The sequence below is a fragment of the Rhinatrema bivittatum genome, chromosome 3 (genome assembly GCF_901001135.1).
Source record: "Rhinatrema bivittatum chromosome 3, aRhiBiv1.1, whole genome shotgun sequence".
NCBI lineage: Eukaryota > Metazoa > Chordata > Amphibia > Gymnophiona > Rhinatrematidae > Rhinatrema > Rhinatrema bivittatum.
Window position 1 is genome coordinate 39,688,172 of NC_042617.1, and position 27,672 is coordinate 39,715,843.

At 45.4% G+C, this 27,672-nt stretch overlaps 1 protein-coding gene and 1 long non-coding RNA gene across 6 annotated transcripts in view; one reads left to right on the forward strand and one right to left on the reverse strand.

Annotated features, from left to right (window-relative positions):
- Positions 1–27,672, reverse strand: part of MARK1 (microtubule affinity regulating kinase 1) — a 387,182-nt gene that overhangs the window by 47,745 nt on the left and 311,765 nt on the right. The gene's annotated exons all lie outside the window — the stretch shown is intronic.
- LOC115086807 lies at positions 21–27,585 on the forward strand. The gene is made up of 3 exons (XR_003855336.1): positions 21–107; positions 11,056–11,127; positions 27,513–27,585. It is a non-coding gene; the product is annotated as an uncharacterized LOC115086807 (long non-coding RNA).

The following is a 27,672-nucleotide window of genomic DNA, read 5'->3' on the forward strand; positions in this document are numbered from 1 at the left end:
TCTGTCCTCAGATTTGTTGACAAGATCTAGCAAGAGTACAATCAAGGAACCGCTCCCAAAGAGGAACATCTCATTGTAAGGTGATCCATTGGGCCAGAATCTTCTAGGTAAGAGGCCTTTCACTCCCTTACAGTGTCCATTTCCTGTCAGAGACCAAAGTGACCAAATGAACACACAGAAAGCTTTTTCTGTGACTCTTAGCCCACAGTGACTAAATTTTGTAGTCATTTTCAAACTCCACACATGCTTCCAGGGTACTGTGGGCCTGCATGTGAATATATTGGGGAGACTGTGGGGAGTGCAAATATTTATGACCCATATACTTTGTAAAGTACTTGAGATGTTAAAAATGAAATGCCTGCACGTACTTTACCATGTCTGTGTTACATTCAGTGGTCCTCAGGTTAACCCTGCAAACTGCACCTCCCAGGCAGGTCTGAAGCTGTCGACGTCACCGTTCAAGGCAGCAGAAAGCTGCAGACCCAACAAGCCATGCCGCCTAAAAGCTGTCTGAATGTGTGGCTGGACACTGCCAGCCCTGAATGCCGTGTCTCTCCTAGACAAACGCACGTCTTACCGCTATAGTTAAAGGGACCACAGCAGGAAAAATCACTGTGGCCTCTGTTGATGACATCACCACTTTGGCTTTTAAAAGGCCTCTTCTGATACTACTCTAGTGCCTTAACAATAGGTCAACTACCTCTGGTACAGCAAGTTGCTTCAGCGTGTTCCTGGTCTTCATTGCTGTGTTCCTGGTCTTTGTCTTGGCAGACCCTGGTCTTTGTTCTTGAGTTCTTTGTCTTTGTTCAGTGGGCAGTCTTCAGTTCTTTGTCTTTGTCAGTCTTCAGTGTCTTCTCCTGATTGCTTATGCTGTTTCTCATCTCCCTGTCGATCCATCCCTTCTTTCCTCGAATGAATCTCTGGTTCTGACCTTGGCCTGCTTGACCTGTGACTACAACTGACCTGTACCTACCACTGACCACCGCCTGATTCTCCAATGAATTCTGCCTGCCACTGAACATTGCCTGATTCTCAACTACGACTGAACTCCACCTGCCACTGACCACCGCCTGATTCTTCATTATGACTGAACTCTGCCTGCCTCCAACCACTACCTGTCCTAATCGCTGTCTGCCTCTTACTACGCCTGTGTTTAACCTGTCCCAGATCCTGGCCTGTGACTTGTCCGTCTCCACAGATCTCCACCTCATCCACAGAGGCCCGCGCCTAAGTCCTGCCTGCCCCGGCACACGAGGGCTCAATCAAAGGGGAACGAGGGCTGGTATAGGTGAAGCTCCAGTTGGGCTTCTGCTACAACCAGTTCTGCCAACTGACGGTGGGAACCTGCAGGGCAGAGCCCTGCAGACTGCGCCAACTCCACTTTAGCCCAAGGGTCCACATCCCCAACAGTTTGTTCCATGTTTACTTGCTTAAAATATTTTGAAAATTGTCCCCTACATTTCTTATTTCATGCTGGCTGCTGCATACCTTAGAGCTGCAGAAGGCTTCCATGACATTTCCACAGGATGACTGTGGATTGCTGGAAGTTGGCACTTCTAAGCCTTCAGTAAGTGCACTAAGAAATTCAAATGCAAAGCTCAGGATGCCTTTCCTCCACCAGATGATTACATACAAACTGATAAGAAAAGACTCAAAGACCTAGGTTTCTTAACTCATTACGAACCATAAAACTATAGTGCCTTCAAAACATCCCCCTCTTTACACGTTCATTGGAATGCCTTTTATGATTCCCTTGGGTCTGATATTCAGTGCCACTTAGCCGGATATGCTCGGGTGTATCCAGCTAAGTGGTGCTGTTTAAATATTCGGCCGAGTTCAGCAGCCGCCACTGAGTTGGATCACTATTTATGTGGCTAAATAATTATCCGGCTACGTGGTGGATGGTACAGGGGCATGGCTACTTAGCCAGATAAGGCTAAATATTAGCACTAGCCAGCTGACAGGCCGATACAGTAAGGTGAGGTAGAAAGAGGTGTGTTAGTGCCGGGTGCACCCGCGTTTGCCGCACGCACAGTCTGGATCACATACCGCTCGATACTGTATTTAAATAGCATGCAAATGCAAGCCGCGTCCAACGCGCGTCCATGAAGCGCAATCCATTTTACTGTATAGGCGCTATACAGCACCTAAACAGTATCCTGGGTGCGCCGGTGCCTGTCATTTCAAATGTCATTTGAAATGACAGGTACCAGGAAGTGGATCCCAACTTTAAGCAAAAGAAAACCTAAAAACCTAAAATCCAACGCACCGGGAAAGCCACTCTTCAGATCGCGACTAATCCCATCCCCCAGCCCCCGCTCACCTGCCCTGGCCGTGTACATGGGTGCCGGTCTCCGGGGCAACCCCAGTCCTCTCTCCCATCCTCCCCGGGGCAGCCGGCGGCGAGAGCAGCCCGGGGCGGATCGCGAGGCGGCTTCCAGCAGCCCTCGCTGGCGATGGTGAATGGGCGCACGCTGTGACCTCCGACGTCCAGCCGGGCGCTCAGGTCACGGCATGCGTTCATGCACCCTCGCCGGCGGGGGCTGCTGGAAGCCGCCTCGCGATCCGCCCCGGGCTGCTCTCGCCGCCGGCTGCCCCGGGGAGGATGGGAGAGAGGACTGGGGCTGCCCCGGAGACCGGCACCCATGGACGCTGCCAGGGCAGGTGAGCGGGGGCTGGGGGATGGGATTAGTCGCGATCTGAAGAGTGGCTTTCCCGGCGCGTTGGATTTTAGTTTGGGCAGGCAAGAGTTTAGGTTATGCTTGGAAACAACAGGTCCTTCTTTCCTGCTCCGGAGCTGTCAGTGCGCCCGCACGGGAGACCGGCACCATGGACGCGACCAGGGCAGGTGAGCGGGGGCTGGGGGAAAGTTTGCCCGATCCTGGCTCTTGTCCCGGGGGGTGAGGGGGTCGTTTGCCCGTGAAATTTCGTCTCGCTGACCTGACGCTCCACACTAACGCAGGGGTAAGGGTAGGCGGTTAAGTTAGCAGGTTAAACACGCGGCAAAACTGCAGGTTAAAAAAGCGATAATCGGGGCGCACGTTACTGTTTGGGAGGGAATAGCTAATCCAATCGTTTACATCTCATATACATGCCGTGGGCGGAAGGGGTTACCCGTTGATTTAAAGAAGCGGTAAGGATGGGTTAAAAGGGGTAGTGATGCGCGGGTTGGACTAATGTGGCCAAATTGTGAGTAGAAAGCGGGTTAGAAGCAGGGTAACCGCGGCCGCACTTTACTGTATCGGCCTGTGAATATGTTAGCCAGGTAAGTTAGGCCTGCCATTAAGAAGGCCTAAAGTTAGCTGCTTAAACTTATCTGGCTAACTCTTATATAGCTGGGTATATTCAGTGGTGCAGCCACACCACTGAATATCCTAGACAAGTTAGTCAGAAAGAAGATACGGTTCCATTTACACTGGTGTTGTCTACAAGCCTCCAAAACAAACAGAAGAACTGGACAGAGTTTTGATTAAAAACATCCAAAAGGTGGGTGAAGTGATGCTCGTTGGAGATTTTAATCTTCTGGATGTGCATTAGAGTATCCCTTCTGCAGAATCAAGAAGAAACAGAGAGAGAGAGTGGATGCTCTTCAAGGGGCTCTGCTCAAATAAATGGTAATGGAATCCACAAGGGAGGTGTGATACTTGACCTAGTGCTCACTAATGGGGATAATGTCTCTAATGTCTGGATAGGTGCTCACCTGAGCACCAGTGACCATCAGATGGTATGGTTTGATATAGCAAATAGGATACAGAGAAGTCATACAAAGGTTCAAATTTTAAATTTCAAAAATGTGGTCTTTGTCAAAATGGGAACATACCTGGAGGAAGAACTGGAAGACTGGGAGAAAATGGTGAGATGGAACAACAGTGGGTCAAATTAAAAGAAGCCATTACAAAGGCAACAAATCTTCTTTAAGATTAAGAGGAAAAAGAAACCAATCTGCTTCTCTAAGGAGGTGACTGAAAAAAATTAAGGCAAAAAGAAAAGCATTCAAGAAATACAAAGGATCCCAAAAAGAGAATACAGGGAAGAATACTTGGTGAAAGTGAAGGAGATGAAGAAAGAAATCAGGAAAGCAAAAGTCAAGTGGAAAAAAAATTTGCCAAAGAGGTAAAGTGAGGTGACAAAATATTTTTCAGATATATCAAAGAAATGGGGAAAGCCTGAGGTGGTGTAGTGAAATTGAAAGGTGACAAGGAGCAATGTATGGAGAAAGATGAAGAAATAGTAGAAATATTAAACAAATACTTCAGTTTGGAGTTCACTAAAGAAGACCCTGAAGAATGACCATTGCTGGTTCACAAGACCATGGATAGAAATGGGGTAGATGCAACACCATTTACAGAAGAGAATACATGGGAAGAGGTAGGAAAACGAAGTGGACCAGGCCATATGGGCCTGATAAGGTACATCCCGGAACACTAAAGCCCAAATTTTAAAAGCCCGGCGAATGCAAAAACCAGGGGATACATGCGTGGCTGGATCGTGCATGTGCAGAACGCATTTTCGCAACAGCCCGGCCAAGCGCGTATCTCCTGTGCAGACCTTTGTGAAAGGGGCGGGCCGGGGCCGACCGGGACAGGGAACATTAGGCCCTGTCCCAGGGAAGCGCGTGCCAGCCGGCTGCTCGCGCGCGGAAATTACTTCATCTTTTCAGATAAAGTTAGTTCCAAAATTTAAAAAAAGGTAGGAAAAGGGGTTTTAGGGGTAAGGGAGGAGAGGGGAAAAGGAAGGCAGAGTAGGAAGGGGATAGGGAAGTTCCCTCCCAGTCTGCTCCTTGCGTCGCCAGTTTTTTTAAAAAATCCCCCCCTTGTGCGCACAAGACGCCACCTGCCCGCACATATCGCCACTAAATTAAAAGATGGTTACTTTAAATTATTAACCTTAAGAAGGCTGAAACCATTTTTAGAACAATATGATTTTAGAATGGTTTTACAAGTGCTGATTTTTGCTAATATTGATTATTGTAATACGCTGCTTTTAGGCCTACCGGCATCCACTATTAGGCCCCTCCAGGTATTACAAAATGCGGTTGCCAGAATATTAACTGGCCAAAGAAAATGTGACCATATCACACCAACCCTGGTCTCTTTACACTGGCTTCCGATATTTTATTGGAAACAATATAAAACAGCCTGTATAATTCATAATACAATACATGGCGAAAGAACCGAATGGTTAAATACAACTATACGTTTGCACATTCCGCAAAAAAACTTGAGATCGGCAAACAAAGGACTTTTGACAGTTACGACAATTAAGTCTGTCAGACTCAGCCAAGTAAGGGAGCATGTAATATCAATAGCAGGAACAAAGGTGTGAAATACATTACCAACAAAACTGAGATTACAAGCAGATAAGAAAAAATTCAAGGCAGAACTAAAAACATGGCTGTTTAAATGCGCCTATACAGAGCACGAGCATTAGATACATACCGGCTTAACTTTTCCTTCTTTAAGAGAGCTTTTAAACTATATTTTAGGATTAGTAATAAAGAATTCTAATGTTTTAGGTGTTCTTAATATCTACTTTTAGGAAGAGTGATATAATATGTTTATGTTTTTAGTTTTTGAATTTTATTTTAACAGCTAATTTATATAATTTCTGTACTTTTCTTTAAATAATTTTAGCTATTACTTTTATTATATTTATGTATTTTTCTTTTTAATTGATTGTAAACCATTGTGAAGGCCTTGCCGATGTGACGGTATAGAAAAACAATAAACCATAAAGCCACGTGTACGCCGATACAAAAGTTGACCGTGCATGTGCGCACGGGTATCATGCACATGTTATAAAATAGGTGCGTCTATGTGCACGCTCTGGGAACCGCCCGCCTCTTAAAATCTACCCCTACGGGAGCTCAGAGATGTGCTGGCAGGTCCGCTGAAAGAACTCTTCAATAGATTCCTGGAAATGGGATTGGTGCCGCGAGACTGGAGAAGAGCGATTGTGGTCCAGCTTCACAAGAATGGTAACAGAGAGGAGGTTGGAAACTACAGGCTGGTTAGCCTCACCTCGGTAGTGGGAAAATTAATGAAGACTCTGCAGAAGGAAAGGATAGTAAACTATCTACAATCCGGTGGATTACTGGACCTGAGGCAGCATGGATTCATCAGGGTAAGGTCCTGACAAACAAATTTGATTAATTATTTTGTTTGGGTGACTAGAGAATTGGATCAAGGAAGATCACTTGATGTGATTTACTTGGGTTTCAGCAAAGCTTTTGATACGGTCCTGCATAGGAGGCTCATGAATAAAATGAGAAGCTTGGGAATGGGTGCCAAGGTAGTGGAGTGGATAACAAATTGGTTGACTGACAGGAGACAGTGTGTAATGATAAATGGAACCTATTCTGAAGAGAGAATGGTGTTAAGTAGAGTGCCACAGGAATCAGTTTTGGGACCAGTTCTGTTCAATATCTTTGTGAGTGACATTGAAGAAGCGATAGAGGGCAACATTTATTTATTTGTGGATAATAAGATCTGCAACAGAGTGAACATGCCTGAAGGAGTAGAGAGAAGGAAAAGCGATTTAAGAAAGCTTGAAGAGTGGTCGAAGATTTGGCAGCTGGGATTCAATGAAAAGAAGTGCAGAGTCATGCATCTGGGATGTGTCAATCCAAAAGAGCTGTATATGATATGGGGGGGGGCTGAAAGAATGATGTGCATGGACTGGGAGAGGGACCTTGGGGTAATCGTGTCTGCCTATCTGAAGGCAGTGAAGCAACGTGACAAGGTGATAGCTAAACCAGAAGAATGCTGGGCTCCACAGAGAGACATAACCAGAAGGATAAAGGAGGTGATAATTCTCTTGTACAGATCCTTGGTGAGGCTTCACGTGGAGTACTATGTTCAGTTCTGGAGCCCATATCTCAAAAAAGATAAAGACATGACAGAGGCAAGTCCAGAGAAGGACGACCAAAATGGTGTGGGATCTGTATTGGAAGACCTATGAGGAGAGGCTGAAGGATCTAAATATGTATACCCTGGAAAAGAGGAGGTACCAGGGGAGATATAATACAGATCTTCAGATACTTGAAAGGTTTAATGATTCACAAACTTTAAACCTTTTCTGTTGGAAAGGAAACTGTAGAACTAGGGGTCACAAAATGAAACTCCAGGGGAGATGACTAAGAACCAACATCAGAAAATATGTCTTCACAGAGAGGGTGGTGGATGCCTGGAATTCCATTCCAGATAAGGTGGTGAGGACTAAAACAATAAATGAATTCAAAAGAGCATGGGATATATACTGTGGATTCTTAATGACTAGAGATTGGAAATGAAGAGAATGGTGCATGGGGATAATCTGCATAAAGCGGCAATTACTATACTTAACAGAAAACATGGGGATTACTACCCTTAACCTTTTAGCCTTGATATTTGTGACACAACTACAACATCGCTCTCCACTTCAGCAGTGGAAAAAGGGGAAGGATTCAGATGATAACCAACGTTGGGTCCCAACTTCTATGGTCCAGAGTACTGATAGGCAGACCATTAAAGATAAAGTCCAAAAGCAAAGCACGTTCAAGCAGCAGCATTGTATGAATTATCAGAAAGGCTGCTCCCCGCAAAAAATGTTGCTAGCAGTAATTTTGTTATGGGTTTGACATTTGCTTGGTTTTGACTGTAAATATTACTACTCTTAACATAAGGATTGGGGAAACCTGCACGAAGTGGCAGTTACCACCCTTAACAGAATGCATGGGGGGTAATCTGCACAAAGCAGCAGTTACTAAATTCAACAGAATGCATGGGGCTGGCCTGCTGAGCAGACTGGATGGACCATTTGGTCCTTTTCTGCCGTCATTACTATGTATGTTGCTATACAGCGGGAAAGTGGCTAAATATCGACCCCACTTATATTTTTTTGACAATGCCATCTTTTGCTCATTTTGTTCTGACCTGAGGAAGGGAGTGCTAGCTCCCAAAAGCTAATCCATAAATATATTAAGTTAGTTCAATAAATAATTATCACTTCATATATTTTTTGCTTTTAATGTTAACTTTTATTCCCATGCAATCAAGTGGACTAACATGACAGTCACACTACTTTTATAGAATAGGATGGTCATTCTCTCTTGATGAAATCTGGATGGTCACACAGAATACTAAGTAGTATCTTTGCAATACGCAATCAATTACAATGTACCACCCCCACTATGCTATTCTTATCTATTTACAGCTACTACAACACTAGCCTGTGAAATTCTGCTGCGATGCACCCCTCAGATCGGTTCTACTTTTAACTTGTTTGAACTTCCTGGCTGGAAAAGCCGGTTTCAAATAAGCAATATTGATGATGATGAGAACACGATGCTCAGGATGCAATCAGTAACTGTGGGCTTTAACCAGTAAACTGAGAAGATGGTCCCAGAGCTGCCATATCCCATTTCATCACAGGGGAGACACTCTCTCTTGAGTGTATATACCACTTACTGGAAATTCTTAGCAATTGCTTCATTTGTTAACTGAAACAAATTAGTGAACTTGCATTGCTGTCTTAGCCTGAAAACTCTAACACTGTGATGGATATAAGTGCAGGTCACGGTTTTCATCAGTGGTTTTCCCATGGGAGTTCAAGGATGCTGCACGAATGTAAGTTCAAAAAACCTTATTTGAAAAGGAAAAAGTGAAATGCTAGCAGTCATTAAGAAGAAAATTGCAAAGTGTTTTTCCTGTGATAATCAGCTGGCTGAATGTTGCCCTATCTCCCTGCGGCTAAAAGGGCACATGGTGTTGCACAACACACAGCCTTCAGCCACGCAGAAAAGGTCCGTTTAGGTTGGGGGAAGGAAATAATGCACATAAAATTACATTTTCAATTTTATGCAAGCTATTTTCCATGAAAAAAGTACCTGTACAAAAGGCAGATGCAAATGGCTATGGGTATTTTGTGCCCATGTCAAGTTTCAAAGCAAAAGAAGCAACATATTTTTGCTCTAAAAACTAATGCAATGCCCTCAGACTTTGTCCCACCATGGACATCTTGAAGATTGCCTCCTAAACTGCTCAGCAGCCAACAAAGGTCAAACTTGCTGCGCCCAGCATTAAGCATGCCCACACACCACAGGGCAGAAAGCAGAGTTGCTTACCTGTAACAGGTGTTCTCCTAGGACAGCAGGATGTTACTTCTCACACATGGGTGATATCATCAGATGGAGCTCGGCCCGGAAAACATGGCATACTGAGCGTGCCCAGGATGCCACCTATCCATCCAGGGTCCCTCGCCAGTCTCATAACATAGAATTACGAAAAATAAAATAAACATAGGAAAAACCCAACTCTGTGGGGTGGCGAGCGGGTTTCGTGAGGACTAAGATCCTACTGTCCTAGGATAACACCTGTTACAGGTAAGCAACTCTGCTTTCTCCTAGGACAAGCAGGAGGGTAGTTTTCGCACATGGGTGAATCCTTAGCTACAGGCTGTTCCCGAATAACAGAAAGGCCAACCAACACCTACCTAGGTGCTAACGTGCAGTTGGTAACAGAGGGAAACAACCTGAACCCGAAAAAAGGGCCCTAGCAAGAAGAGTTGGGTTCTACAGCTGAAATAGACCACAGGGGACAGACTAGCTGAAGCTGCTATCGTGTCTGTCATCCCTATCCAAACAGTAGTGAGCAGTGAAAGTGTGGAGGGAACTCCACGTCGCAGTCTTGCAGATCTCAGTTATGTGGACTGCTCTCAGATGGGCCACCGAAGCCTCCATGGCTCTGACAGAATGAGCCTTGACATGGCCCCCAAGCTGAAGTCCTGCTTGCACATAGCAGGAGGAGATGCAATCTGCCAACCAGTTAGACAGGGTTTGCTTGGCAACTGCAACTCCTAATATGTTCTTATCAAACGAGATGAAGAGAAGCGTGGACTGCCTGTGGCTTGCTGTCTGTTCCAGGGAGAAGGTCAAGGCTCTCTTGCAATCCAAGTTGTGAAGAGCCCAATAGCCCTGGTGTGAAAGAGGCTTGAGAAAAAAGGTGGGCAGGACGATTGACTGGTTAAGATGGAAATCTGTCACCACCTTAGGCAGGAATTTAGGGTGCGTACATAGAACCACCCTATCATGAAAGAACTTAATGTATGGTGGGTACGTCACCAACGTCTGAAGCTTGCTTCACCCTGCGCGCCGAAGTGACCGCGACCAAAAACATGACCTCCCAGGTCAGATATTTCAGGTCGCAGGTGTGCAGTGGTTCAAAAGGATCCTTCAAAAGCTGAGCCACCACCACATTAAGTTCCCAGGACACAGCAGGAGGCTGCAGGGGAGGCTTCAACTGAAGCAACCCTCGCATAAAATACCCCACTATGGGTTGCACAGAGATGGGTGAACCATCCACCTCCTGGTGTTATTTATTTATTTTAACATTTTTCTATACCGTCGTTTGGTGGGAACCGTCACAACGGTTTACATTAAGGCACATAAAAAGAAGCTAAAGTATCTTAAGTTACATAGGTGCCATTTGAGGGTCGGTAACATAGTTTGTAAATAATATTAATTGGTAAGTGTAATGATTCATTTCCAGTTCTCATTGTAACAGATTAGGTTACTAGAATACCTTTAACATTGTACTTTTAGGCCCCGATGGCACTCAGATGTACTCTGATGAAGTTGGTCTTCAAGTCAGCATCTGAAAGGTGTAGCAGATAATCAAGTAGCCTTGGTGTGGAGCAGGAGAACAGATCTAAGCCTTGATGCTCACACTTCAGGCCATAAGATTTCCTGGTGGAAGGCTTCCTGGAAGCCACCAGGACTCGAGACACATTGTCCGACAGGGCAAGGGGTTGCAGGATTATGCCTGAGTACAGATCTTCAATATTACGTCACATTTTCAGAGATGTGGGTAATCATATTTACTCAAGTAAGAGTGTGACTTTTGAGACTAAAGTTTGTTTATTAGGTTCTATTTGCTGCCCATATAACTTATTAATTATTTTTTGTTAACATTTTTCTGCATTTTATTATTATATACAGTTTTTGATTATTTATTTAATTAGTATTCTTACTATTTATTCACATTCAGAAGTATTTTTAATGTGTTTATTAATTTCCAGATTATTAGATACTTGAAGTTTTTACCATAAGTGAATTGCTGTGATATAGAAAAAGAGAACATTTCCATACAGGTACAAATATTGTTTTTTTATTTGATTTTTTTGCATTTTGATTCATTATGCCTCCTTATTTTTGATTTGATTTTTATCAAGTTATATTTGTGATTTGTGTTTTAGTCCTTGGTACCTATATATGTTAATTTTAATTATATTTTATGTTTTAATGTATTTATATATGTCTGTTTATTTATATGCTGTATTTATTGTTTTAGCCCCTGAGGCAGTCCCAAGTGGGGCGAAACTTGGCCTGAGTTGGGCATCTGTATGAATTTATGTCTCCACTCAAATAAAAGGTTATACTTGGACTATTTTGGTTTCTAATCCATATTGTTGCCCAAACGGCGTTCTTAGACAACCTACCCTCCTGCTTCATCAGTTAGCCTCTCAATATCCAGGCCATCATAGACAATGCCCTGACATCGGGATGGCGCAGCCTGCGAGATGAAGTTGGGGGAAATTCCCAGACCGATTGGTTGTCGGACCGAGAGATCCCGCAGGAGAGGGAACCAGATTTGCCTCGGCCAATGAGGGGCTATGAGGATCATGGTCCTCCTGTCTTTACAGAGCTTCAGAAAAGTCTTCATCAGCAGCAGAAGTGGAGGATACGCATACAAAAGGCTCTTGCCCCAATGACAGACAAAGGCATCCGAGACTGGTTTGCCGTTCCCCCTGTACAGGGAGCAGAATTGTTCCACCTTGCTGTTGCAGAGGGGAAGTGAAGAGATCCACGTCCAGGATTCCGCAAAGGCAGAAGGTCCGATCTACTAACTTCTGATTCAAGGATCACTCGTGGGGTTGGAAGGCTCGACTCAGCCGATCTGCCACCACATTCTCCGTTCTGACTAGGTACATGGCTTGTAGCAGTATGCCCTGAGACTGAGCCCATGACCAAATCTGAACTGCCTCCTGGCACAGGAGGAATGACCTCATACCTCCATGCTTGTTGATATACCACATCGCCACTTGTTTGTCGGTGTGGATCAGGACTGCTTTGTTGGAAAGGCAATCCCTGAAAGCCCAGAAAGCATAACGGATCGCCCGAAGCTCCAGGAACACTGAACTTCCTGAACAGACCACAGACCCTGTGTGCGGAGCCCCTCCACATAGGCGCCCCACCCAGGGTGGATGCATCCATGGTAACACAACTTGGGTAGGGGACACTAAATGGAATCCCCCTGTTCCAAATTGGACAGGCTCTCCCACCAAGCCAAGGAGGTCCTGAAAACCGACTAACACGGATGCGTACATGGAGGCCCAGAGTGGCTCGTTGCCATTAGGACCGCAATGTCCATTGAGCCCTGCGCGAATACAAGCAAGCCAAGGGAGTAACATGGACAGTCGCAGCCATGTGATCAAGCAGTCTGAGCATATGTTGGGCCAAGACCTGCCAGCTCTGGTGCACAAGGAAGATAAGCTTTGGCTTGAGCTGTGTCCAGCCGGGCGCCAATAAAGCTCAACTGAAGCGATGGGGTAAGATGGGACTTCGAGTAGTTGATGACAAATCCTAGAGACTCCAACATCTGAATAGTCAAGTGCAGGGATCAAAGTGCTCCCTCCTAGGTGGCGCTCTTGACCAGCCAATCGTCCAAGTAGGAAACACCTGCACCCAGACAGAGCAGGTATGCTTCCACTATCACCAGACACTTGGTGAATATCCGTGGGGCTGAGGCAAGGCCGAATGGCAACATCCGGTACTGGAAATGCCTCTCGCCCATGACGAACCGAAGATACTTCCTGTGACCAAGGAAGATTTCTATTTAGGCATATGCGCCTTTCAGATCGAGGGAGCAAAGTCAGTTCCCTCTTTGCAGGAAAAGAATCAGGGTGCCCAGAGAGTCCATTTTGAACTTTTCTCTTCTGAGAAACCTATTCAAGGCTCTCAGGTCCAAAATAGGACGTAGTCCCCCTGTTCTCTTTGGAATCAGGAAACAGAGAGAGTAGAACCCCCCACCCTTGCTGCCACAGTGGAACGGGTTTGACTGCTCTGGCTGTTATGAGGCTGGAGAGCTCCATCAAGAGTATTTCCTGATGTGAGGACGGACCCCAAAAGGGGCACGGGGAGAGTCTGGAGGGACACCCCAAAGATTCAGCTGGTGCCCTCGACAAACAATAGAGGTGACACTGGGCCAGTGGTCCACGAAGAACCGTAGCCGGCCTCTGACTGGAGGGCCCGGTGTCAAGGGTACGGTTGAATGGCTTACGCTCCCCCACAGCCAGTCAAAACCCAGTAGCAGAGCTCAGCTGGGGCACTGGCTGAGGCCTGGGGGGTCCGCTGCTGTCTGGAGCGGCCCCTAGCGCTCACTCACTGAGAACGGGCATGAGAGGCAGGAGGATAATACTTCCTCTGGAGATAAAAGGATCTCCTCTGGCCCTGCCATGAGGACTTTCTGGCAGAGGATGGCAGGTCTGATGTACTGGCAGAGAAATGCTGAAGGTCTCATGGTGATCCTTCAACTGAGCCACAGCATCCCTCACCTTGTCCCCAAAGAGGTTCTTGCAAGTACCCGGCAGGTCTGCGAGCTTCTCCTGGACCTCCGGTCGGAGATCAGAGACTCAGAGCCAAGCCATCCTGAGGGCACCAATGCCCGCTGCTGCCACCCTGGCCGCCATTTCAAACACGTCATATGTGGATCGCACCTCGTGTTTGCCATATTCCAAGCCTTGCTTATTTATTTATTTGTTTAAAATATTTTCTATGCCATCATTAAGCATGTGCCATCACAACGGTTCACAATAGGGCACAAAACCTCTATGTTGTATAAAGTGTCTGGAATTCTAACTTTTAAACAGGTGCCATCAAAATACTCAAACAATTTCACAAAAAATTATTATTTGGTGGGTGTTATAAGTCATGTCCAGTTTCCTCTTACTCAGCTATAAGATATAGTACTACTTAACTCTAGTTCTTTGTTGTTTAAAAATAAAAGGAAGAATTTAGAATATAAAAATGAGAATCACACGCTTTAAGAAAAAAGGTGTGTGTGTGGGAGTTTGACCGACCGCAACCAACATTTCCCTGGGTTTTTAAAAACTTTTTCTGAAGGTTTTGATGTTTCTTTGCAGTCTGATTTCTAAAGGCATATTGTTCCATATTGGGGGTCCTGCTAAGGATAGGGCCCTATCCCTTACTTGGGTTAGTCTGGCCGTCTTGACTGAGGGAATAGTTAGCAGTACTTTGTTTGCTGATCTCAGATTTCTGTGGGGGGTATGTACGCGGAGGGCTGTGTTCAGCCACTCTGCTTTTTCGTCGTGTATTAATTTATGTATGGTGCATAAACTTTTGTACTGTATTCTTTGTTCAATGGGTAACCAGTGTAGTTCTATTAAGGTTTTGGTGATATGGTCTCTTTTACTTTTTCCAGTTAAAATTCTTGCTGCTGTGTTTTGTAGTATCTGTAGTGGTCTTATTGTGGTGTATGATAGGCCCAGTAGGAGAGCATTACAGTAGTCCATGCTGGAAAAGATTAAGGCTTGTAAGACTGAGCGGAAGTTGGTGGGCGTTAGTAGTGGTTTTAGTCTTCTCAGAGTCATAAGTTTGGCGTATCCTTCTCTTACTTTTTGAGATATATGTTGTTTCATACTTAGTTCTGAATCGATTATCACTCCCAGGTTTCGTACTTTCTCAGCTAGTTGTATTTTTTGGTTGTTGTTGAGTGTAATTGGGTTCTGAATGATCACTATGTTTTTTCGTTCTAGGTGTAAGAATTCAGTTTTCTCTATATTGATAACTAGTTCCATTTGGTTTAGAAGTTGTATTATTATATCTAGGTACATGTTGGCTAAGTTTAGTGTTTTCTCAATTGTGTCGTCAATTGGGAGTATTAACTAAATATCATCGGCGTAGATATAGTGCGAAATTCCTAAACCTGCTAGCAGGTGACAAAGGCAGCATGTATATGTTGAATAGTGTGGCAGATAGGGCAGATCCCTGTGGAACTCCTGTTTGAAGGTTTATTTTCTCTGACATTACTTCTTTGATTTGTACTTGGAAGTATCTGTTATTTAGGTATGATTTAAACACTTGATTGTCATGTTGCTTAATCCTATTTCTTCTAATCTATTTATCAATATTTATTTATTTATTTAAAACTTTTATATACCGGCATTAGTAAGCATACATCATACCGGTTCACATTGTAACTGAAAGGCTGAAATTACAATCAACGGGGAGGGGAAACAGGGAGGAATATACATAGAGCAGAGGACAATGAAATAGAAGCATTAAAACTGTAACAGGCTATTTACAGGTCTGTATATACAGGCTTAAACGGGTTACTTACAGGGTCTATATACTTACAAGGGCCCAAGGGTCTATATACAAAAGGTTCAATGAAGGTATGGGCTGAGGGGGGGAGGGGGGGAGGGGGGTGAAGATTAGACTGGGTAGGCTTGTTGGAAGAGCCATGTTTTAAGTTTTTTTCTGAACTTGGAGTAACATGGCTCAAGCCTGAGCGTGGTAGGGAGGGCGTTCCATTGTTTAGGACCTGCAATGGATAGTGCGCGATCTCTGGTAGAGGAGAGGTGGGCTTTTTTCAAAGGGGGAATGGAGAGGGTACCTTTGTTGACAGAACGAATGGGTCGGTCAGAGCGTATAGGACAGAGGGGTTCATCCAGCCAGTTAGAGTTGTGAGAGTGGATAGATTTGTGTAATATAGTTAAGACTTTAAAGAGAATGCGAGATGCGATGGGGAGCCAGTGGAGTTCTTTGAGTATGGGGGTGATATGATCGGCTTTCCGAGAGTTGGTGATAACCCTGGCAATTGCATTTTGGAACAATTGTAAGGGTTTGGTAGTGGAGGAGGGTAGACCGAGGAGGAGGGCATTACAATAGTCAAGCTTTGAGGAAAGGGTAGCTTGGACGACAGTACGGAAATCATGATAGTGGAGGAGGGGTCTGAGCTTCTTCAGAATACTGAGCTTGAAGAAACCTTCTTTGAGGATGGAGTTGATCTGTTTTTTTAGATTGAGTTGTTGATCAAGAATTACCCCAAGGTCTCTTACAGTAGGTTGGGACGTTATAGTATTGAAAGCTGGGTTGTTAGAGATCAGGGGTTTGGGGGGAAGGTGGGGAGAGATAAGGAGCAGCTCTGTTTTAGCGGAGTTTAGGGCGAGGTGGACGTTGGTGAGGAAATCGTTTATGTTGGCAAGACATGTGTTCCAGAATGCAAGGGCGTCAGAGAGAGTTGTGGATGGGAATGATGATTTGCACGTCATCTGCATAGAGGTAGAATTTGAGGCCGAGTTCTGTGAGGAGCTGGCATAGAGGTGTGAGATAAATATTGAAAAGGGTAGAGGAGAGGGAGGAGCCTTGGGGAACACCTTGAGCCAGGGGGTAGAGTGTGGAATTGGCGTTTCCTATCTTGACAGAAAACTTTCTGTTAGATAAATAGGATTTAAACCATAGCAGGGCTAGGCCTGAGATGCCTATTTCGGTCAAACAGTTGATGAGGAGGTTGTGATTGATGGTGTCAAAGGCAGCTGAGATATCGAGGAGGGCGAGGAGGTAACAGTTGCCTTGGTCCATGCCTATGAGCAGGTGGTCAGTGAGGGAAAGCAGGAGTGTTTCGGTGTTGAGGTACTTACGGAAACCGTATTGGGCTGGGTGTAGTATATTGTTGTTTTCTAGATATTCTGTAAGTTGGATGTTCACAATCTTTTCCATAATTTTGGAGAGGAAGGGCAGGTTAGAGATAGGGCGAAAGTTGGAGGGGTCTTTGGGGTCTAATGCTGGTTTTTTTTAGGAGGGGCTTAACAATTGCTTGTTTGAGGGCATCAGGGACAGAGCCTGAAGAGAGGGAGGAGTTTATAATGTCTGCAATGGGTTTGGAGATAGAATTTGGGATGGAGAGGAGGGATTTTGTGGGGATGGTGTCTGAAGGGTGGGATGCGGGTTTGAGTTTTCTGAGGATAGATTCCACTTCTTTGGAGGAAGTCAGTTCGAGGGTTTGGAGGGTGGATGTAGTGGGGGAAGGTTGGAGGGGAGGGGAAAGGGGGGTTGAAGGAGATGGGTGTTGAAATCTGTGGAGGATGTTAGTAATTTTTGCGAGGAAATATTGGGCGATTTCTTCGCTCTTGGCGGTGGCTTCATTTTCAGGGATAGCGGGCTGGGAGGACTTGGTGAGGTTGGCAACATAATTGAAGAGGGCTTTCGGGTTGTACATGTACTGGTGGATCTTGAAAGCATAGAAATCTCGTTTAGTTTTGAGGGTGGTTATTCTATAATGGTGAAGGGCGGATTTGTAGCTTGAGGCGAGTTGGGGTGAGGGGGCTTTACGCCAGATTCTCTCACGCTGCCTAAGGGTATGTTTTAAGGATCTTAATTCAGTCGTGTACCATGGTTGATGGTTTTTTGTGGATTGGGGTAGGTTACGTCTGGAGATGGGACATAGTTTGTCAGCGATTTCAAGGGTTGTGCTGAACCAGGACGTGATGGCAGTTTCTGGAGTGGAGCAGTCAAGGATAGTAGAGGCGTTGGAGATAGCAAGAGCTAGTTCATCTCCTGAGCAGGGTTTTCTAAAGGTAATGGTTGTGTTGTTTGTGGGGGTAGGGGTGGTAGGGACGTTAAGGGTAAGCAAGGCTTCTATGAGGAAGTGGTCCGACCAGGGTACCGGGGAGCAGGTGGGGGGGGTGGGAAGGTAGGAAGCAGTGGTTGATGAATATGAGGTCAAGGGAGTGTCCAGCTTGGTGGGTGGGGGAGGCAACGATTTGTCTGAGGCCTATTGCTTGGAGTGCTGTGAGGAATGTCTCACAAGAGGGGGTAAGGGGAGTGGCATCAACTTGGAGGTTGAAATCTCCTAGAATGATGGAAGGAATTTCAGTGTTAATGTTGGCGGATAAGAATTTGATTAAGGGGGAGGGGTCCTGTTCAATGGAGCCAGGAGGGGCATAAATAAGACAAATCTGTAGCGAGGGAGATTTAAAGAGGCCAATTTCTAGTTTGGTGGGAGAGGTGGAGTGGGTGAGTTTGAGGTTAAGGTGCTTCTTGCAGGCTAGGAGGATGCCACCTCCTTTTTTCTTAGGTCTTGGAATGGATAGGAATTCGTAGGAGTGGGTCGGTAGCTGGTTCAAGAGGACTATGTCGGTTTCTTTGAGCCAGGTTTCCGTGATCGCACAGATGTCTGGGTTAGCATCAGTGAGGAGGTCATTTAGAATGGGGGTTTTTTTAGAGAGTGATTGGGCATTGAACAAAATGATAGAGAGGGTAGTGAGTCCTAGAAGCTGGTTGAGGGGGGTCGAGAGGATGGGAAGAAGGGACTTGTAAGAGGGGGGTGGTCGGAGGGGGAGGAGATGGGGGCGTCTTTTGTGGGGGAGGTGAATGCGGCGGATGTGTTGTGTGGTCATTGTGGTTGAGGATGGAAGGGGGTGAAAGGAGAGAGAAAGAGGGGTAGGCAAGAGGGGGCAGAGTAGCAGTAGGCGAACACAGGACGGGGATTAGGGTTTCAGGGTGAATTGCTGGGGGAGAGAGCACAATGCAGATTAAACAGTGCACATTAAATAGAGCAACTTGATGCAGATTAAACAGTGCAGATAAAGTAGAGCAACTTGATGCAGATTGGAAAAAACAGTGCGGAAGGTGCAGATGGTACAGGTGGAATACCAACTAAACCGATTAATGCAGTTTAGACAATGCGGGATAATGCAGATTAAACAATGTGGATTAAACAGTGCAGATAATACATCAGGCAGATTGGACAATGCAGATAGTACAGGTACAGGTTGAGTGACTTGGGAGGTATGTTGAGGGATATATATGCTAGAAATAGTGCAGGTTATACAGTGCTATGAGGCACAGGTAGTACTGTAAGATTGTACAGTGCAGTACGTACAGTACTAGTTAAGCAAGGCGATTAGAGGAGTTGGGTTGGCTAGTAAAGCAAGAGGGGGAGTAGACCGATGGCTGGGGGCTGGATAACTAATTCCTGTGGAGGAGGAGATAAGTTCTTTGGGGTGGTGTCTACTCACTCCAGTGTTCCAGGGTCCAGGTGGGTTCTGGCTGAGGGCTGGCAGGCAGGCAGCTATACTTCGGGCCGAGGACAGCGGTTCGGCGAACGGGTCCGGTTGGAGGCTCAAGGGTCCTCAGGGGTCCTTCAGGGCGGTCCTTCAGTGGCGCACAAAGGGGCGGGCCCCTTTGTCGCGCTCCTTCGGCGTGCGGCGCCGGAGATGAAGGAACCTTTAAGGGGCCTCAGGGCCGCGTCTGATTGGCTGGCAGCACGTTGGGGGTGGACCTTCTCGGCGGTCGGGACGGCCGGAAGACGGAGCAGGAAGCCGCGTGGTCGAGCCCGGGCCCAGCGGAGGTAAGAGCGGTGTTGGAGGCCTTACCCCGGTGGGTCTGGGCGCCGACTGCGCAGGCCTTCGCTCGGGACGGTCAAGGATCGCCGCAGGAGGACGAAGAGGAGGATCCCGGAGCTTCAGGCACCTTTAAGGGGCCTCAGGGCCGCGTCTGATTGGCTGGCAGCACGTTGGGGGCGGACCTTCTCGGCGGTCGGGACGGCCGGAAGACGGAGCAGGAAGCCGCGTGGTTGAGCCCGGGCCCAGCGGAGGTAAGAGCGGTGTTGGAGGCCTTACCCCGGTGGGTCTGGGCGCCGACCGCGCAGGCCTTCGCTCGGGACGGTCACGGATCGCCGAAGGAGGACGAAGAGGAGGATCCCCGGAGCTTCAGGCACCTTTAAGGGGCCTCAGGGCCGCGTCTGATTGGCTGGCAGCACGTTGGGGGCGGACCTTCTCGGCAGTCGGGACGGCCGGAAGACGGAGCAGGAAGCCGCGCGGTCGAGCCCGGGCCCAGCGGAGGTAAGAGCGGTGTTGGAGGCCTTACCCCGGTGGGTCTGGGCGCCGACCGCGCAGGCCTTCGCTCGGGACTGTCACGGATCGCCGCAGGAGGACGAAGAGGAGGATCCCCGGAGCTTCAGGCACCTTTAAGGGGCCTCAGGGCCGCGTCTGATTGGCTGGCAGCACGTTGGGGGCGGACCTTCTCGGCGGTCGGGACGGCCGGAAGACGGAGCAGGAAGCCGCGCGGTCGAGCCCGGGCCCAGCGGAGGTAAGAGCGGTGTTGGAGGCCTTACCCCGGTGGGTCTGGGCGCCGACCGCGCAGGCCTTCGCTCGGGACGGTCACGGATCGCCGCAGGAGGACGAAGAGGAGGATCCCCGGAGCTTCAGGCACCTTTAAGGGGCCTCAGGGCCGCGTCTGATTGGCTGGCAGCACGTTGGGGGCGGACCTTCTCGGCGGTCGGGACGGCCGGAAGACGGAGCAGGAAGCCGCGCGGTCGAGCCCGGGCCCAGCGGAGGTAAGAGCGGTGTTGGAGGCCTTACCCCGGTGGGTCTGGGCGCCGACTGCGCAGGCCTTCGCTCGGGACGGTCACGGATCGCCGCAGGAGGACGAAGAGGACATATGTTATGGTTTACTGTGTTGAATGCTGCTGATAGGTCAAGCTTACTAAAATGTACTGTTTACCACTGTCAAACCCTCTCATGATGTTGTCTGTTAGTGCAAGTAGTAGTGTTTCAGTGCTGAAGTTTTTGCGGAAGCCATGTTGTGATGGGTACAGTTTATTATTGCTCTCTAAGTGTTCTGCTAATTGTTTTGTATGTTTTTTTCTATTAATTTTGCAATTAAGGGCATGTTTGATACTGGTCTATAATTGCTCAGGATTAGATGGTCGCTGTTTTTTTTCTTTAGAATTGGTTTTACTATTGATCCTTTTAGTGAGTCTGACATGTATCCTTCTTTTAGTGATAAGTTAATGATTTTTGTTAGAGTTGGAGAGACTATGTTGGCTATTTTTTTTAAGTCTACAGTTGGAATTGTGTCTTGTGCATGTGGGGCTGGGTTTAGTCAGTTGTGAGGTTTTTTTTTACTATGGTGAACAGGGCTCTTGGATTATTTGCGAATTTCTCTTAGTGCTGTAATATTGTTTCTTTGCGTTGAGAATTACTTGTTTATAGTAGGCTAGCTGTTTCCTGTATTAGTCAGGTTGTCTGTTTTATTATTTTTCCTTCCTTCTCTTTTTTCCTTAGGTTTCTTTTGATTACCTTTATCTTTTCGTTATGCCAGGGGTTTGTTTCTTTAGGTTCTTTTATGCTGATCTGTTTTATTGGGTTTATCTCATTGGCTAAGTTTTTGGTTGTTTGTGTCCACGCTGTCGTGGCGGAGTCACAGTCAGTGCAGTCTATTTCGGTTAGTTTTTCTTCTAGTTTGTCTTTCAGGGAGTCTATGTTGTATGGAGGACGGTATTTAAATTCAATGGGTTCTCTGTTTTGTATAGTTTGTTTTACCATAAGATTAATATAGGATTCTATTAGGAAGTGATCTGACCAGAGTATCGGTGTATATTCCGATTTAATTTGTTCTAAGTGGCCGTGATTGATAAATGTTAAATCAAGGGAGTGTCCTGCTTTGTGAGTGAGTTTATCAGTCGTTAGGATGAAGCCTAGTGCTGTCATGAAATCTATTAGTGTTTCTCACAACAAAAGTGATAACTCTAGAGAGGGAAATAGTATTTTAAACTATTTACCATAAACACATTAACCCAGACTAGAGACAATATCATCAACATATGCTCAAAGTAAGGTATAATCCGCTGTCTCTCGCCCTCAATGGGCCGCAGGCAGTAGTCAGCCTATGAGCAAAGAATTTTTTAAATCATTTATTGTCTCCCGTCTAATATAACATAATTTTGTACTTATTTATCTTTTTTAACTTTTTTTTAAATATCAACTGTTCAAGTTTAATTAAATTTAAATACGAAGCATCTATAGGAAAAATCTGAAACCGGCTTGTTACCCAAAATTTTTTTTGAAAAAATACTTAGCCAATAGAAGGTCATTCAAATATTCAACCCAACATGGGCCATGTTTCGACTCAAAAAGAGTCTTTTTCAAGGGGAATAGTTGTCTCGGCTCTCTTTGTTGCCGGTCAAAAGTTATAAGAGTACCAAAACGCCAAAGTCACATTTCTCCGATTCTCAACATGGCGGTAAACGCCTTTGTCATTTAGCCACAGATTCCTTGTCAAATTTAAATTTGACAAGGAATCATTTAGCCACAGATTCCTTGTCAAATTTAAATTTGACAAGGAATCTGTGGCTAAATGAGGTAATTATACCTTACTTTGGTTTTGGTACTCTAATAACTTTTGACCGGCAACAAAGAGAGCCGAGACAACTATTCCCCTTGAAAAAGACTCTTTTTGAGTCGAAACATGGCCCATGTTGGGTTGAATATTTGAATGACCTTCTATTGGCTAAGTATTTTTTCAAAAAAATTTTTGGGTAACAAGCCGGTTTCAGATTTTTCCTATAGATGCTTCGTATTTAAATTTAATTAAACTTGAACAGTTGATATTTAAAAAAAAGTTAAAAAAGATAAATAAGTACAAAATTATGTTATATTAGACGGGAGACAATAAATGATTTAAAAAATTCTTTGCTCATAGGCTGACTACTGCCTGCGGCCCATTGAGGGCGAGAGACAGCGGATTATACCTTACTTTGAGCATATGTTGATGATATTGTCTCTAGTCTGGGTTAATGTGTTTATGGTAAATAGTTTAAAATACTATTTCCCTCTCTAGAGTTATCACTTTTGTTGTGAGTGATTATTTGAGAGGAGTTTGCTTCTGGTTAGTGATTGATCTATTAGTGTTTGACATGTGTTAGATAAGGGGTGTGTGTCCATGTGTAGGTTGAAGTCACCTAGTACAATTGTGGGTTTGGAGGTGTTTAGGTGTGTTAGGAATTCAATTATCGGGGAGATGTTTAGTTCTAGTAGGGTGGGGGGAGCAGTATATAAGGCAAATTTGTAAGTTATTAGTTTCACACAGAGCGATTTCATGGTTTTTTGGAGGTATTGTTGGTATTAGTTTACATTTTAGACTTTTTTCGATTAGTAGTAGTCCCTCTCCTCTCTTATTTGTTCTTGGGATTGAGAAGACATCATAGTTTTTATGTGCAATTTGGTTCTTTAAAACAATGTCTGATTTTTTTTAACCATGATTTGGTAATTGCTATGAAGCTTGGTTTTTTTGTCATATATTATGTCTGTGATTATAGGGAATTTCTTTGTAATAGATTGTAATAGTTGTTGGACGACTGTTAACAAGGCGAACTGCTGCTGTTGGGGCAGACACTCAGAATACTCCTGGCCCTGCTTCCAGAGGTTCCTGGAGGATTGCGTCATGTACAGCTGGGAGGAAGCAATTCAGGCAATCAACACAGCGTCCTAAAATACCTTCCTACCCAGTGCATCGAGCGCCTTCTACTCTGACCTGGAGGGACAGAAGCGTGGGTGCGGGAACGCTTGGCCTTTTTTAGGGCAGACTCCACCATGATCGACTGGTGAGGGAGTTGGCGCCTCTCACACCCCAAGGCCTGCTGGACTAGATAAACAGCATCAGTCTTCTGATTCACTGGAGGCATGGAGATGGGATGCTCCCAAATCTAAGGAGTAACTCCTTGAAGATGTCATGGACAGGAACAGTCACCACCTCCTTCAGGGCATCAACAAACTGGAGAACCTCCAGAATCTTATGCCTGGCATCCTCTTCCATCAGAAGCTGAAACAGAATGGTTTCTGACATGGCCCGGACAAACCCTGCAAAGGTCAGGTCCTTGGGTGGGGTCCGGTGCCACTCCGCCAGAGGGGACAGGTCCAAGGGAAGATCCCCCAAATCATCTGATGAAGACTCAGAGGTATCATCCCTCCATGGTTCGTATGGGGCTTCTTCTTCACTGAGATCACCCAGAGACACCATTGAGGGTCCCAGTGGAGGGGAGGACAGCCAAGGCTTGGTGTCTATCTGCTCCCCCCGGCCTCTTGGAGTCAATACCACCAACGCCGGAATCGAGAGTTCCAACTTCTTCAATCTGAAGAGCTTCTCCATCTTGTCCAGGTGGGCATGCCTTCCCTTGAGGGTCATCTGGTTGCAGAACCAACACCCCCGAACATTGTGCGATGCCCGCAGGCAGAGGATACACACGTAGTATGGATCTGTGAGGGACATAGTCTGAGGTCACTGGAGGCACCAACAAAAAACAGACACCATGAGAAAAAAGCCGGCGAGCAGTCGATGACAACAGATACTGAAGGAACACTATCAGGAATCGACCACACAGAAGGGAAAAAAGAACTTACTGCGCTGCCCAGCTAACTAAGTCGGGGAATGGAGAGGGACCCAATGCAGGAAAGTTGATCAATCGACCGAGAAAAGCTTTCCAATACTGAAAACAGAGCATGAACTCCATGACTGCAAGACAATAGCTCCGCGGAAAAGAAGGGACTGGAGATGGAACCCGTGTGCTGCATGGATAGTGGCATACTCCGTATGCCGTGCCGGGCTTCATCTGATGATGTCACCCATGTGTGAGGACTACCATCCTGCTTGTCCTAGGAGAAATGACAAACCTTTTAGTACTATTTATAATTATTCTCTGCATCACAACCTTCTGCAACAGAAAATCCAAGACATGCAGCTAAATATGCAAAAAAGAAAATTTAAATGAAGCCCATGGAGGCTAGGGATACTTAAACAAACTTGGATTTCTGCCCTCTAGCCAAGCCAGGCTATGAATCCTACTAAAGTGGCGCACTCAGACTTCAGGAGCTGCGCTCTCCCACTATGCCAGAAGAGAAAGGTATCAGTTAGGGCTGAAGACACCAGGCTGGCCCATTCCCAAGCTACCACCACCTGGGGCAGGTGCCAACTCCTCCAGCCTGTTACAAAAGACACAAACTACTAATGTAAAGCAATCTCACACCAATGAACTTATCAAAATGAAGATACAGCAACACTTGCATACTGTAATTATGCCATATGGGCAGTATGTTTATTGGTGTGCCTGTTTCTATTCCATGTATAGTCCCCGTAATATCTGTTTTATGCACGAATGCATATTGTGATCCGATTAAAACTGGAGGGGATAAAAGCAAAAGAAAGGCCATGTCAGGGAGAAGAAGCAGATGAGGAAAAAGGAGAGAGAGATGACGTACTTTTGCCATTTAATTTTTTTTCCCATTGAAAACGATAGAAAAAGGAGCACAAAGAGCAATGACCAGGAAGTCTGGCTATCATTCACTGCTTTCTACAATCCAAAAAACTAAATGGTGGCAAGAACGCTATCAGCAAAATTTTGCTTTTATGAACCTGAGCACTGACATTGCACTCTGCAAAACAAGGAATCAATACAGACAGAAGTATTGATCTGTAAATCAGAAACTAGTAAGTTCCTCTTGGAAAAGCAGGCTAGGGAACAAGGTCAGTGGCAGAGCGGTGTTGGTGCCTGGCTCCCATTCTCAGTTCAGCATTCTGTCTTGGACTAGCAGGAAGAAGGAGTGCTGCAGATGGTATTCTCAGCAATTTAGGGATTATTAGCATCAGATAGGAGGGTAAAATCCATTTCCTAGGCAGTGATGCAAATACTCTGAGGTTCTCTCTAACAGCTTTTCACATCTGTGGCTATCATTTAGCTTTTTGGTTTTGATAACAGCATGCTTAGTGACTGTCAATTACTGCAGGCAAAAAAAATTTTTTTTTATGTCTCCATTATCCTATATGGCATGGGGTACATATTTGCCATAAAATCGCTCTCTTAAAGAGTAGAAAGCACACGAGGTGCCTCTCTAAACCAGCACTGTAAGCCAAATAAATAACTTTGGATCCGTGCCCTCTGCTCTGTCCCCTTGAAGCAGGAGATGCAATAATGTAATGTAATGTAGAGTACACTGCGGAATGATCATTTACTGGAGTCAGAGATCCGTTCAGATTACCTCAGAGTAAAGCTTTCCTTACAAGGAACAAATAAAACATCTTATAGTGAAATACTACTGTACAACACAGGTAATCATAATTGAAAAAATGGTTTTAAGGGTCATGCCAGTTGCTAAAATCTAACGTTGCACATAAAATGAACTTGGAACAGATCCTTAATAGTAGATGAGAAGCTTCCATGCCAGATGCATCTGTTATGTTTGTCTCATGTTTTGGACACAGGTTAGTAAGTAAACTGCTCTTACCCGAATGCAATGATGTGCTTTTGTGTGTGTTGGGGGAAATAATTTCACTATATAGAGTCCTCATGGATAAACAACTCAACTTCAAAAGCTTCATCAATAACACCACCAAGGACTGCTTTTTCAAACTCCAAGTCTTAAAACGACTTAGACCTCTCCTCCACTTCCACGACTTCCGTACAGTACTTCAGGCAATCATTTTCTCTAAGACAGACTACTGCAACTCACTTCTGATCGGCCTCCCTGCAAATACTATCAAGCCATTACAGATGGTACAAAATGCCGCTGCCAGGATTCTAACCAGATCCAAAAAATGGGATCACATCACCCCCATTCTGAAGATCCTCCACTGGCTCCCTATCAATTTCAGAATACTGTTCAAAGTTCTAACCATCACCCACAAAGCGATTTTCAACATCACACCTTTGGATCTCAAATTCCCTCTCAGATTGCACTTACCATCCAGGCCGGTAAGAGCAGCATATAAAGACACCCTCCAGGTTCCCTTTCTAAAAACAACTTCAGGATTGAGAGCCCTCTCAGCGTCTGGTCCAAAACACTGGAATTCTCTCCCTCCAGACCTACGGCTAGAACACTGCCCGGTTACTTTTAAGAAAAGACTCAAAACCTGGTTGTTCAATCAGGCCTTTTCCCATTCAGATAATCCTCTGAATTAAATTCCTCCCGTTCCCCAGCAGTATTTACACCCTTCCTATTCATTTTTATCTCATTAGTCAAAAAAGTTCTTGTCCAGATTTTGCCCCTCTACTTAGCTCCTGTTGCCTTCACTACGGTTCACTTACCTAATCCTCACCCCACTAGCCGTTTATTATATTGTACAGTGACACCCTTATATGCCCCTCTGTTCCATGATTTCAGCTTGGTGCAATACCTTAGCGTCAACCACTAGTTTGCTGTTTCTTAGTTCAAGACCTAAGCCTCTGCGATCACGGATGTATTATATTTACTCTCTCTGGGACACTGTTTTCTGTACAAATGTTAAATGTTTTTCTGCTTGTTTGGTGGTTAATAAGATATTTTATTATTAGTTCCTTGTAATTGTTCACATTTGAAGCTCTGTTAATGTTCTATGTAATTGCTTTCATTTACCGAAGCACTGTTTCTGTTCAATGTAAACCGAACTGATTTGTAAACCATTACAAGAATTTCGGTATATAAAACTGTTAAATAAATAAATAAATAAATAATAACATTCCACAGCATTTGGCACAGCAGAGAAATCTTATAGCACCTGACACTGTTACATTACTCTGTTATAGGTTACAGGGCTATCAAATATAAGGGAACAAATGAAAGATATCTAAACTTTATTTCTTCTTGGCTCTTGTGACAGCCATGACTTGCTGCTTCTGATTGGCTTCCCTTTCTCTCCGCAGAATCGTTTCAGAGAACAGCCTACTAGGGAAGCAGCGGGTGCGGAGGGGGCATTTCCAAGAATCGAGACCCTGATGGAGTCTGCTCCATCCCCTTCACTGTGGGAGGGGATGGAGCAGAAAAAAGGAAAATACCAACTAAGGAGAAACTCCCCATTACTGA